Below are 15,097 nucleotides of genomic sequence, written 5' to 3'. Positions count from 1 at the left end.
CAGATATCTTAGAGGGTTGGGCTGGAGGAGATTACAGAGATAGGGAGGGGCGAGGCCATGGAGTGATTTGAAAACATGGATGAGACTTTTAAAATCAAGGCATTGCTTGACTTGGAGCCAATGTGGGTCAGGGAGCACAGGGGTGATAGGGGAACGGGACTTGGTGCAAGTTAGGACACAGGCAGCAGAGTTTTGGATGACCTCAAGTGTACGTAGGGAAGAACATGGGTGGCCAACCAGGAGTGCATTCTAATAGACCAGTCTAGAGGTCACAAAGGCATGAATGAGGATTGCAGCAGCAGATGAGAGGGGTGATGCAAACTTTACAATGAGGGAGGAGGAGTGTGAAATATTAGACGAGATAACTCTAGTGAGAGAGGAAGTATTAAGGAGCCTAGCAGCTTTGAAAGTGAATCCCCAGGCTGGATGAAATGTATCGCAGGCTGTTAAGAGAAGCAAAAGAGGAAATAGCAGAGACTCTGACCATCATTTTCCAATCCTCTCTGGCTACAGGTGTAGTGCCAGAGGACTGGAGGACTGCTAATGTACCCTTGTTTAAAAAGGGAGAAAGGGATAGACTGAGTAATTGCAGGCCAATCAGCCTAACCTCGGTGGTGGGAAAATTATTGGAAAAAATTCTTAAGGACAGGATAAAAGTCTTCAATTTGGAAAGACATGGATGAATCAAGGACAGTCAGCATGGATTTGTCAAGGGAAGGTCGTGTCTGACTAACTTGATTGAATTTTTCGAGGAGGTAACCAGGAGGGTCAATGAGGGCAGTGCATATGATGTAGTGTATATGGATTTTAGCAAAGCTTTTGATAAGGTCCCACATGGCAGACTGGTCACAAAAGTAATAGCCCATGGGATCCAGGGCAAAGTGGCAAGTTGGATCCAAAATTGGCTCGGAGGCAGGAAGCAAAACATGATGGGTGTTTTTGTGACTGGAAGGCTGTGTCCAATGGGCTTCCGCAGGGCTCAGTGCTGGGTCCCCTGCTTTTTGTGGTATATATCAATGACTTGGACTTAAACGTTGAGGGTATGATTAGGAAGTTTGTAGATGACACTAAAATAGGCTGTGTGGTTGATAATGAAGAAGAAAGCTGTGGACTGCAGGAAGATATCAATGTACTGGTCAGGTGTGAAGAACGTGGCAAATGGAATTCAATCCAGATAAGTGAGAGGTAATGCATTTTGGGAGGTCTAAAGAGGCAAGGGAATACACATTAAATGGTACGACACTGAAAAGTGTAGATAAACAAAGGGACCTTGGAGTGCAGGTCCACAGATCCCTGAAGGTAGCAGGCCAGGTAGATAAGGTGGTGAAGAAGGCATATGGAATACTTGCCTTTATTGGCTGAGGCATTGAATGCAAGAGCAGGGAGGTTATGCTTGAACTGTATAAAACACTGGTTAGGCCGCAGCTGGAGTACTGTGTGCAGTTCTGATCACCACATTACAGGAAAGATGTGATTGCACGGGAAAGGATGCCGAGGAGATTTACAAGAATGTTGCCTGGACTGGAGAATTTTGGCTATGAGGAAAGGTTGGAGATGTTTTCTTTGGAACACAGGAGGCTGAGGGGACACCTGATTGAGGTGTATAAAATTATGAGGGGCCTAGATATAGTGGATAGGAAGGACCTGTTTTCCTTGGCCGAGGGGTCAACAAGCAGGGGGCATAGATTTAAAGTGATGGGTAGGAGGTTTAGAGCAGATATGAGGGGAAATGTCTTCACCCAGAGAGTGGTGGAGTCTGGAACTCACTGCCTGAAAGGGTGGTAGAGGCAGGAACCCGCACCACATTTAAAAGATACTTGGATGTGCACTTGAAGTGCTGTAACCTACAGGGCTATGGACCAAGAGCTGGAAAGTGGGATTAGGATGGATAGCTCTTAGTCGGCTGGCGCGGACACGATGGGCCAAAAAGACCACCTTCCGTGCTGTAAATTTCTATGATTCTATGATTCTGTGAGCTGAGAGGGGGAGAGTCGGGCAATGTCCCAGAGGTAGAATTACGTGGTCTCAGCGATGGCACAGATATGTGGTCGGAAGGTCATTTCAGGGCTAAAATGACACCAAGGTTGTGAAAAGTCTAGTTCAGCCTCAGACAGTTGCCAGGGGGAGGGATGGAGTCGGTAGCTAGGGAACAAAGTTTATGGCAGGGACTGAAGACATTGCCTTCGGTCTTCCCAATATTTAGTTGGAGGAAATTTCTGCTCATCCAGTACTGGATGTCAGATAAGCATTCAATGTAGGGCCAGTGGAGGGGTCGAGAGAAATGGTGGTGAGGCAGAGCTGGGTGTTTCAGCGTACACGTGGAAACTGACGCGGTGCTTCCTGATGATGTCGCGGAGGGGCAACATGTAGATGAGAAATAGGAGGGGCCAAGGATAGATCCTTGGGGGACACCAGAGGTAACAGTGTGGGGGCGGGAAGAGAAGCTGTTGCAAGTGATTCTCTGGCTATGATTAGATAGATAAGAATGGTATCTCCCACACCGCTGTGCAACACGGTGGGTCTTTCATACAGGAAATCGGTGTCTGGGGAATTACAGAAAATATATTCCGAAAGCGACTAAGATTTCTGAGGCAACCATTTCCAGAGCTGTGTCAGCTCCTTCAGGAAGATTTCCCGATAAGATCTAATATCCTGAAGGCACTGCGACTGGCCATCATATCCGATCCTCAACCTTTTATCGTTTTGGTCAGAAGGGACAACTTATTTCAATGTCCATCAATAAAACAAGGAGGTCAAGTGGTCATATGCACAATTCTGTGCTCGACGGCAACCTTCAGGGATGATGGAATGTGAGCACCATCACGGAATTAACAAGATCCGTGATCGCTTGTCCAGCAGCTGCCATAATGTCTTCATTTTAAGCCAATGATCAGCACCACCTTTAGTTGAAAGGGATGGATTGGGGTAGGGATGTTTCCTGGGAGACCAGGTCTACCCTCTGCAGCCACGGCTCACGTCTCCCGTACAGTAACTGAGCCACGTCTCCTTACACCATCCGAAACACTATCCGAGTGACGGTGAAGAAAGTGAAAGGTCAGACAACGATCAACCGGGACCTGTTCATGAAGCAAATCCTGCTTGGAACATGAGGCATGAAAGTCGCTGACATCTTCGCCTTGCAGGACCTCCCGAAGAGAAGTTACTTCGACGTGACCTTCAGAACCGTCGCCCTCTGCCTGAAGTTCCTGAAGGGTTTGAAGGAGGCGAGTGAGCCGCTGCGCTCAATGCTGACTTGGGAACCACTGTTCACCCTCCCGTCGCAGAGAAGACGCACTATCACAGTGCAGATGTACAACCCCCACATCCCGGTGTGCTGACTTTCCTCGCCAGGTACGTCGATGGGGCAGGAAACAGCAGCGACGTGAAAGACTTGCACGGGATATGGACCAGCAAGCGCCAGATCCAGGTCACCATGAAGGTGGACGCCAGCGGAACCATCCTGCACCCCCCCTCCAGCTTTGCTATCGGAGGAAGTCGGGGCTACATGGTGCACGCTGGCCAACCCAACGTGTGCCGCACCTGCGGGAAGGCAGGCCATGTGGCGGCAAACTGCAAAACTCTCATCTGCCGAAACTGCAAGAATGAAGGCCACCAGACAAAGGACTGTCAGGAGACCAAGTGCTGCAACCTGTGTGGTCTGGCCGGGCACCTTTACAAAAACTGCCCCAAGCGCAACTTCAGCTATGCGCAGGCAGCAAAGAACATTGCACCAGAGGAGGAGGAAGCTGAGGAACACAACGCTCCAGAGGAGAGCCACACCCTCCCCCCGACCAACGGACTTGGAACAAGTCGACGAGGAAGAGAAGCCTGCCATGGCGAGCTGCAAGACGCCAGCAGTGAAGCTCTCCCCCAGCACACTGAGTGCAGAAACGAGGAGACAGCAGACGATGAAGCGGGATGGGAGACCGTCAAGAAAAAGGCCTGCAAGCGTAAGGAGAACAGGCAAGCAAGGGCCCCTGCGGAAACGACAGGGAAGAGGCGACTAGCAACCTCGACAGACAGCAGCGGCAGCAGCTCGTCTGATGAGGAAAGGCGAGAAAAAGCCTCTCGCCACCGACACCAAAACAAGAGGCAATACGCCAACCCACAGCCACAGGTGACCGGGAGCAGTGAAGCGACCAGCACAGCCCTGCTCCAGGAACCCGCGAGCTCCGGAACACCGAGAGCGAACCAGCGACCAACGCAGACCAGCTCCGGGATAACGGGAGCAGCGAAGTGCCCAGCACACCCCACCTCCGGAATACCAGGAGCGACGCAGCGATTGAAGCACACCAGCTTGAGACCGCCGCGACTGAGGAAAAGAGGGAACCACCAACACCAGGCGAGGACAGTGCAGAGGACATATCGGACTTAATGACAGAACTGCAGCAGTCCCCTGGTCGAAACATCCCCACGGCAGAGGACGACGACCATGCCACCCAGGTGCAGTAGACGTTTCTAGTAATAACTTACGCATGTTGGAACTGGCCATTGAGCAGATCGCGGCCTCAAAGAACGATTTATCTGAAGTGTAATGTTTGTAACTGTAAAAAATAGCTTTAAAATGGATTTAAAAATTGCTACTATTAATGTGCGTAGCGTAAAATCTACTACGTGATGTGTTTCCACCTTGGGGTACCTCACCAAGGTCAAAGCGGACCTGCTGTTCTTGCAGGAGTGCGGTCTGCCGCACTCCAGCAGTTACCGGCAGTGGTCACGATGGTGGGACCTTGGACCATCCATATGGTCAGGAGGCAATGACTGCCGGGCTTCCGGCCAAGGCATTCTGCTGCGGGGAGGCCACTTCACCATCACCGAAGTTAAGGAGGTGGTGGGCGGCCGCCTCCTCGTAGCAGACGTAATATACAAAAACTCCCCTCTAAGGCTAATTAACGTGTATGCCTCGCCTCTCAGAAGCGAGCGGCTGGCCCTCTTCCAGCAGCTCCCACTGCTGCTGGCGACGTCCAGGCCGGTCATTCTGGGCGGTGACTTCAACTGCATCATCGATGTGGCTGGACGATCCAGCAGAGCCGACAGCAAACTGGACGCCACGTCCAGACTCCTGATGGATGCGGTAAAAGATGCCAAGCTGTGCGACGTCTTCAGCAACCCTGCAGACGGAGCACCGCGCAGATACACCTGGTCGAGACCAGACGGGTCCGTCCGTTCCAGAATTGACTTCCTGTTTGTGTCCCACACGCTCAAGGTCAGATCCACCGACGTCACGCTGGTGTTCTTCTCTGACCACTGCCTCCTACTGGCCGACTGTCGCCCACAGGAAAACCAGAAAGTTGGCAGAGGGATATGAAAGCTGAACGTGAAACTGTTGACTCCGGAAAACGTGGAGGAACTCAAGAGGGATTACAAAGGTTGGAGAACCGTAAAATCCCTCTGCGATTCTCCGATACACTGGTGGGAAACAATCAAGACAAACATCAAGAGGTTCTTCATCCTTAAAGGTGTTCAGGAGGCGAGAGGGAGACAGAGGGAATTGTCCCAACTCCAGAAGAGCATGCAAAACCTGCTCCTGCTGCAGTCGATGGGGGTCGATGTCGCGGAGTAACTCGAAGAAGTGAAGGGCCAGCATGCCTCGCTCTTTGCCTCAGAATCCTCCAAAATCATTTTCCGCTCCAGAGTCCGCTCCGTCGAGCAGGATGAGACGTGTTCGCGCTTCTTCTTCCAAAAGGTACACAGGGGGAGCTCTGTGATCACCAGCCTAAAGGAAGAAGACGGTTCTGTGACGTCTTTGCAGCCTGACATGCTGAGAATCAGCAAATCCTTCTATGCCAGGCTGTATGATGTCAAGCCCACAGACCGCGCGGCCTCCCAATCATTCCTGTCGTCTATCACAGAGGTCCTAAACGACAGTGAGCATGAGAGTCTGGACCACCCGTTAACTCTGGACGAGATGACAAAGGCCGTCCGGTCCCTTGCGACGAGTAAAACTCCCGGAAGCGACGGCTTACCGGTCGGGTTGTACTCGGCTCTGTGGGACTGGATGGGCCCAGACCTGCTGGAAGTGTACGGGGGTATGCTTCTGGCTGGCAGCATGTGAGAATCAATGAGGAAAGGCATCATCACCCTCATCTACAAGCAGAAGGGGGAGAGGGAGGAAATCAAAAACTGTCGGCCCATTTCGCTGCTCAATGTGGACTACAAGATCCTGTCAAAGGTCATCGCCAACAGGGTCAAGTCTGCTCTTGAGCTGGTGATTCACCCGGACCAGACCTGCGCTGTCCCCGGCAGGAAAATCTCTGATACCCTGGCGCTACTCAGGGATACGATCGCCTACGTGCGGGACGGGGAGGGTAGACACCTGCTTAATCAGCTTAGACCAGGAGAAGGCCTTTGACAGGATATCGCACATGTACCTGATGGACATGCTCTCCAAAATGGGATTTGGGGAGGGTATCCGCAATTGGATCCAACTGCTCTACAGAGACATCAGTAGCGCAGTTCTAATCAACGGGTGGGAAACTGAAAGCTTTCCGATCATATCTGGAGTCAGGCAAGGCTGTCCTCTCTCGTCTGTCTTGTTTGTGTGTTGTATCGACCCCTTTGCCGGGTCCATCAGGAAGGATGCGGGCATTAGAGGGGTGACGATCCCAGGCAGCGGAGGCGCTCAGGTCAAGACCTCCCTGTACGTGGACGACGTGGCCATCTTTTGCTCGGATCCGCAGTCGGTCCGCAGATTGCTCACAATCTGCGACCAGTTTGAACTGGCCTCGGGAGCAAAGGTCAATCGCAGCAAAAGCGAGGCCATGTTCTTTGGCAACTGGGCCGACCGATCCTTTATCCCCTGCACTGTTAAGCCAGATTACCTGAAGGTGTTGGGAATATGGTTCGGAGCGGACGGGGCATGCGCCAAAAACTGGGAAGAGCGTATCGCCAAAGTGAAGCAAAAACTGGGATGATGGAAGCTGCGCTCCCTCTCCATGGCAGGAAAGAACCTGGTCATCAGGAGTGAGGTGCTCTCGGGGTTGCTGCATGTGGCACAGGTCTGGTCCATCTCTCGCTCCTGTGCCGCGGCAGTCACCTGGGCCGTCTTCCACTTTGTCTGGAGGTCCAAAATGGATCGTGTCCGCAGAGACACGATGTACAAATCTCTGGACAGTGGAGGGAAGGATGTTCTGAACGTGGCCCTCATCCTGATGGCCACCTTTGTGTGCAGCTGCATCAAGCTGTGCACAGACCCCCAGTACGCAAACACCAAGTGTCACTACGTGCTGAGGTTCTATCTGTCCCCGGTATTGCGAAGGATGGGCCTGGCCATGCTGCCACGAAACGCCCCCACCAGCTGGACCATGCCTGTCCACCTGTCCTTCGTGGTTTCACAAAAAAAACCCTTTGACCACAAGGCCATAAAACAGTGGTCAGCACGTAATGTCCTGGACGCCCTACGAAAGAAGGAGAGGGTGGACCCTGTCGGGTGGTTCCCTGAGCGGACTGTCGAACTCGTTTGGCAGAAAGTCTCATCGCCAGAGCTTTCACACAAGCACCAAGACGTAGCTTGGTTGGCGGTGAGGAGGGCCTTAACCGTCAGAGCGTTCGTGCACAGTCGACGTCTCAGCAACACGGCACGGTGCCCCCGAGCCGGCTGCGGGGCGGACGAGACTGTCACCCATCTCCTTCAGGATTGCGCCTTCACAAGGCAGGTTTGGAAAGAGATGCAGTGGTTGCTGTCGAGGTTCATCCCGAGCAGCTCCGTAACACAGGACTCTGTGCTCCACGGGCTGTTCCCAGGGGCACATACCGAGACAGACATCACCTGCTGCTGGAGGGCCATCAACTCGGTCAAAGACGCTCTTTGGTCTTGCCGAAACTTGCAAGGAGATGCAGACTGGCGCAATCCAAGATCCAGGATTATGTGCTGAGGGATAAACTTAAAATTGGTGCAGTCGCCGCAAAGGCATGGTGGGGAAGTGCCACAGTTTAAAGCCCTTCTGCCACGGTAAACCCAGGGGCAGGAATCAGTACAAAACTCCCCTCGGTCTGTACTTGTAACTTCTTTTTTGTGTACATGGAGCACCATGATCTGTAAACACCTATGTAGTGCCATGCACAATGCAAGGTCTGTTTCGTAATGCACGTTGAAAAGAAAAAATGTAAATGTACCGCCACCCTTTCCGTATACTGTATAGTGGCACATGTAATGTAATTTGTTGAATGTACTACAATGTATCCCATATTGGACCGAATTGTACTAGAAATGAAAAGCAAGGAAATGTATCGAACGGAACTGCCGTCAGCACCAGATGCAGTGTATGGGATTGCTGACCGCAGCTAAATGTACTGAACTGCTTTTGAATGTACTGTACAAATTTTGATATGAATAAAGTATATTTTGAAATTTAAAAAAAGAGTCACGTCTCCTGTACAGTAACTGAGCTACGTCTCCTGTACAGTAACTGAGCCACGTCTCCTATACAGCAACTGAGCTACGTCTCCTGTACAGTAACTGAGCTACGTCTCTCGTACAGTAACTGAGCCACGTCTCTCGTACAGTAACTGAGCTACGTCTCCCGTACAGTAACTGAGCCACGTCTCCCGTACAGCAACTGAGCCATGTCTCTCGTACAGTAACTGAGCCACGTCTCCTGTACAGTAACTGAGCCACGTCTCCTGTACAGTAACTGAGCCACGTCTCTCGTACAGTAACTGAGCTACGTCTCTCGTACAGTAACTGAGCCACATCTCTCGTACAGTAACTGAGCCACGTCTCCCGTACAGTAACTGAGCCACGTCTCCTGTACAGTAACTGAGCCACGTCTCCTGTACAGTAACTGAGCCACGTCTCTCGTACAGTAACTGAGCTACGTCTCTCGTACAGTAACTGAGCTACATCTCTCGTACAGTAACTGAGCTACGTCTCCTGTACAGTAACTGAGCTACGTCTCTCGTACAGTAACTGAGCCACGTCTCCCGTACAGCAACTGAGCCACGTCTCCTGTACAGTAACTGAGCTACGTCTCCCGTACAGTAACTGAGCCACGTCTCCCGTACAGTAACTGAGCTACATCTCTCGTACAGTAACTGAGCTACGTCTCCTGTACAGTAACTGAGCTACGTCACTCGTACAGTAACTGAGCTACGTCTCTCGTACAGTAACTGAGCTACGTCTCCTGTACAGCAACTGAGCCACGTCTCCCGTACAGTAACTGAGCCACGTCTCCCGTACAGTAACTGAGCCACGTCTCCCGTACAGTAACTGAGCTACGTCTCCTATACAGCAACTGAGCCACGTCTCCTGTACAGTAACTGAGCTACGTCTCCCGCACAGTAACTGAGCCACGTCTCCTGTACAGTAACTGAGCCACGTCTCTCGTACAGTAACTGAGCCACGTCTCCCGTACAGTAACTGAGCCACGTCTCCCGTACAGTAACTGAGCTACGTCTCCTGTACAGTAACTGAGCCACGTCTCCTGTACAGTAACTGAGCTACGTCTCCTGTATAGTAACTGAGCCACGTCTCCTGTACAGTAACTGAGCTACGTCTCCAATACAGCAACTGAGCCACGTCTCCCGTACAGTAACTGAGCCACGTCTCTCGTACAGTAACTGAGCCACGTCTCCTGTACAGTAACTGAGCCACGTCTCCCGTACAGTAACTGAGCCACGTCTCCTGTACAGTAACTGAGCTACGTCTCCCGTACAGTAACTGAGCTACGTCTCCTGTACAGTAACTGAGCTACGTCTCTCGTACAGTAACTGAGCTACGTCTCCCGTACAGTAACTGAGCTACGTCTCCTGTACAGTAACTGAGCTACGTCTCTCGTACAGTAACTGAGCTACGTCTCTCGTACAGTAACTGAGCTACGTCTCCTGTACAGTAACTGAGCTACGTCTCCCGTACAGTAACTGAGCTACGTCTCCTATACAGTAACTGAGCTACGTCTCCCATACAGTAACTGAGCTACGTCTCCTATACAGTAACTGAGCTACGTCTCCCGTACAGCAACTGAGCCACGTCTCCGTACAGTAACTGAGCTACGTCTCCTGTACAGTAACTGAGCCACGTCTCTCGTACAGTAACTGAGCTACGTCTCTCGTACAGTAACTGAGCTACGTCTCCCGTACAGTAACTGAGCTACGTCTCTCGTACAGTAACTGAGCTACGTCTCTCGTACAGTAACTGAGCCACGTCTCCCGTACAGTAACTGAGCTACGTCTCTTGTACAGTAACTGAGCTACGTCTCCCATACAGTAACTGAGCCACGTCTCCCGTACAGTAACTGAGCCACGTCTCCTGTACAGTAACTGAGCCACGTCTCCCGTACAGTAACTGAGCTACGTCTCCCGTACAGTAACTGAGCCACGTCTCTCGTACAGTAACTGAGCTACGTCTCCCGTACAGTAACTGAGCTACGTCTGTCATACAGTAACTGAGCTACGTCTCTCGTACAGTAACTGAGCTACGTCTCCTGTACAGTAACTGAGCTACGTCACTCGTACAGTAACTGAGCTACGTCTCTCGTACAGTAACTGAGCTACGTCTCCTGTACAGCAACTGAGCCACGTCTCCCGTACAGTAACTGAGCCACGTCTCCCGTACAGTAACTGAGCCACGTCTCCCGTACAGTAACTGAGCTACGTCTCCTATACAGCAACTGAGCCACGTCTCCTGTACAGTAACTGAGCTACGTCTCCCGCACAGTAACTGAGCCACGTCTCCTGTACAGTAACTGAGCCACGTCTCTCGTACAGTAACTGAGCCACGTCTCCCGTACAGTAACTGAGCCACGTCTCCCGTACAGTAACTGAGCTACGTCTCCTGTACAGTAACTGAGCCACGTCTCCTGTACAGTAACTGAGCTACGTCTCCTGTATAGTAACTGAGCCACGTCTCCTGTACAGTAACTGAGCTACGTCTCCAATACAGCAACTGAGCCACGTCTCCCGTACAGTAACTGAGCCACGTCTCTCGTACAGTAACTGAGCCACGTCTCCTGTACAGTAACTGAGCCACGTCTCCCGTACAGTAACTGAGCCACGTCTCCTGTACAGTAACTGAGCTACGTCTCCCGTACAGTAACTGAGCTACGTCTCCTGTACAGTAACTGAGCTACGTCTCTCGTACAGTAACTGAGCTACGTCTCCCGTACAGTAACTGAGCTACGTCTCCTGTACAGTAACTGAGCTACGTCTCTCGTACAGTAACTGAGCTACATCTCTCGTACAGTAACTGAGCTACGTCTCCTGTACAGTAACTGAGCTACGTCTCCCGTACAGTAACTGAGCTACGTCTCCTATACAGTAACTGAGCTACGTCTCCCATACAGTAACTGAGCTACGTCTCCTATACAGTAACTGAGCTACGTCTCCCGTACAGCAACTGAGCCACGTCTCCGTACAGTAACTGAGCTACGTCTCCTGTACAGTAACTGAGCCACGTCTCTCGTACAGTAACTGAGCTACGTCTCTCGTACAGTAACTGAGCTACGTCTCCCGTACAGTAACTGAGCTACGTCTCTCGTACAGTAACTGAGCTACGTCTCTCGTACAGTAACTGAGCCACGTCTCCCGTACAGTAACTGAGCTACGTCTCTTGTACAGTAACTGAGCTACGTCTCCCATACAGTAACTGAGCCACGTCTCCCGTACAGTAACTGAGCCACGTCTCCTGTACAGTAACTGAGCCACGTCTCCCGTACAGTAACTGAGCTACGTCTCCCGTACAGTAACTGAGCCACGTCTCTCGTACAGTAACTGAGCTACGTCTCCCGTACAGTAACTGAGCTACGTCTGTCATACAGTAACTGAGCTACGTCTCTCGTACAGTAACTGAGCTACGTCTCCCATACAGTAACTGAGCCACGTCTCCCGTACAGCAACTGAGCTACGTCTCCTGTACAGCAACTGAGCCACGTCTCCCGTACAGCAACTGAGCTACGTCTCCCGTACAGTAACTGAGCTACATCTCCTCTACAGTAACTGAGCTACGTCTCCCGTACAGTAACTGAGCCACGTCTCCTGTACAGTAACTGAGCCACGTCTCTCGTACAGTAACTGAGCTACGTCTCCCGTACAGTAACTGAGCCACGTCTCTCGTACAGTAACTGAGCCACGTCTCTCGTACAGTAACTGAGCCACGTCTCCTGTACAGTAACTGAGCTACGTCTCCTGTACAGTAACTGAGCCACCTCTCCCGTACAGTAACTGAGCTACGTCTCCCGTACAGCAACTGAGCTACGTCTCCCGTACAGTAACTGAGCCACGTCTCCTGTACAGTAACTGAGCCACGTCTCCCGTACAGTAACTGAGCCACGTCTCCCGTACAGTAACTGAGCTACGTCTCCCGTACAGTAACTGAGCTACGTCTCCCGTACAGTAACTAAGCCACGTCTCTCGTACAGTAACTGAGCTACGTCTCCCGTACAGTAACTGAGCCATGTCTCTCGTACAGTAACTGAGCTACGTCTCCCATACAGTAACTGAGCCACGTCTCCCGTACAGTAACTGAGCCACGTCTCTCGTACAGTAACTGAGCTACGTCTCCCGTACAGTAACTGAGCCATGTCTCTCGTACAGTAACTGAGCCACGTCTCCCGTACAGCAACTGAGCTACGTCTCCTATACAGTAACTGAGCCATGTCTCCCGTACAGTAACTGAGCCACGTCTCCCGTACAGTAACTGAGCTACGTCTCCCGTACAGTAACTGAGCTACGTCTCCCGTACAGCAACTGAGCTACGTCTCCTGTACAGTAACTGAGCTACGTCTCCTGTACAGTAACTGAGCTACGTCTCCCGTACAGCAACTGAGCTACGTCTCCCGTACAGTAACTGAGCCACGTCTCCCGTACAGTAACTGAACTACGTCTCCTATACAGTAACTGAGCTCCGTCTCTCGTACAGTAACTGAGCTACGTCTCCCGTACAGTAACTGAGCAACGTCTCCTGTACAGTAACTGAGCTACGTCTCCCGTACAGCAACTGAGCTACGTCTCCCGTACAGTAACTGAGCTACATCTCCCATACAGTAACTGAGCCACGTCTCCCGCACAGTAACTGAGCTACGTGTCCTGTACAGTAACTGAGCTACGTCTCCCGCACAGTAACTGAGCTACGTCTCTCGTACAGTAACTGAGCTATGTCTCCTGTACAGTAACTGATCTACGTCTCCTGTACAGTAACTGATCTACGTCTCCGTACAGTAACTGAGCTACGTCTCCATACAGTAACTGAGCTACGTCTCCCGTACAGTAACTGAGCTACGTCTCCCATACAGTAACTGAGCCACGTCTCCCGTACAGTAACTGAGCCATGTCTCCTGTACAGTAACTGAGCTACGTCTCCCGTACAGTAACTGAGCCACGTCTCCTGTACAGTAACTGAGCTACGTCTCCCGTACAGTAACTGAGCTACGTCTCCTGTACAGTAACTGATCTACGTCTCCGTACAGTAACTGAGCTACGTCTCCATATAGTAACTGAGCTACGTCTCCCGTACAGTGACTGAGCTACGTCTCCTATACAGTAACTGAGCCACGTCTCCCGTACAGTAACTGAGCTACGTCTCCTGTACAGTAAATGAGCTACGTCTCCCGTACAGTAACTGAGCTACGTCTCCTGTACAGTAACTGAGCTACGTCTCCGTACAGTAACTGAGCTACGTCTCCTATACAGTAACTGAGCTACGTCTCCCGCACAGTAACTGAGCTACGTCTCCTGTACAGTAACTGAGCTACGTCTCCGTACAGTAACTGAGCTACGTCTCCATACAGTAACTGAGCTACGTCTCCCGTATAGTAACTGAGCTACGTCTCCTGTACAGTAACTGAGCCACGTCTCTCGTACAGTAACTGAGCTACGTCTCCTGTACAGTAACTGAGCCACGTCTCTCGTACAGTAACTGAGCTACGTCTCCCGCACAGTAACTGAGCTACGTCTCCTGTACAGTAACTGAGCTACGTCTCCGTACAGTAACTGAGCTACGTCTCCATACAGTAACTGAGCTACGTCTCCCGTACAGTAACTGAGCTACGTCTCCTATACAGTAACTGAGCCACGTCTCTCGTACAGTAACTGAGCTACGTCTCCTGTACAGTAACTGAGCCACGTCTCTCGTACAGTAACTGAGCTACGTCTCTCGTACAGTAACTGAGCTACGTCCCCGTACAGTAACTGAGCTACGTCTCTCGTACAGTAACTGAGCTACGTCTCTCGTACAGTAACTGAGCCACGACTCCCATACAGTAACTGAGCTACGTCTCCTGTACAGTAACTGAGCTACGTCTCCCGTACAGTAACTGAGCCACGTCTCCCGTACAGTAACTGAGCCACGTCTCCTGTACAGTAACTGAGCCACGTCTCCCGTACAGTAACTGAGCTACGTCTCCCGTACAGTAACTGAGCCACGTCTCTCGTACAGTAACTGAGCTACGTCTCCCGTACAGTAACTGAGCTACGTCTCTCGTACAGTAACTGAGCTACGTCTCTCGTACAGTAACTGAGCTACGTCTCCCATACAGTAACTGAGCCACGTCTCCCGTACAGCAACTGAGCTACGTCTCCTGTACAGCAACTGAGCCACGTCTCCCGTACAGCAACTGAGCTACGTCTCCCGTACAGTAACTGAGCTACATCTCCTCTACAGTAACTGAGCTACGTCTCCCGTACAGTAACTGAGCCACGTCTCCCGTACAGTAACTGAGCCACGTCTCTCGTACAGTAACTGAGCTACGTCTCCCGTACAGTAACTGAGCCACGTCTCTCGTACAATAACTGAGCCACGTCTCTCGTACAGTAACTGAGCCACGTCTCCTGTACAGTAACTGAGCTACGTCTCCCGTACAGTAACTGAGCCACCTCTCCCGTACAGTAACTGAGCTACGTCTCCCGTACAGCAACTGAGCTACGTCTCCCGTACAGTAACTGAGCCACGTCTCCTGTACAGTAACTGAGCCACGTCTCCCGTACAGTAACTGAGCCACGTCTCCCGTACAGTAACTGAGCTACGTCTCCCGTACAGTAACTGAGCTACGTCTCCCATACAGTAACTGAGCTATGTCTCCCGTACAGTAACTGAGCCACGTCTCTCGTACAGTAACTGAGCTACGTCTCCCGTACAGTAACTGAGCCATGTCTCTCGTACAGTAAC

Source organism: Pristiophorus japonicus, chromosome 6 (assembly GCF_044704955.1).
Source record: "Pristiophorus japonicus isolate sPriJap1 chromosome 6, sPriJap1.hap1, whole genome shotgun sequence".
Taxonomy (NCBI): Eukaryota; Metazoa; Chordata; class Chondrichthyes; family Pristiophoridae; genus Pristiophorus; species Pristiophorus japonicus.
This window is presented reverse-complemented; position numbering follows the sequence as displayed.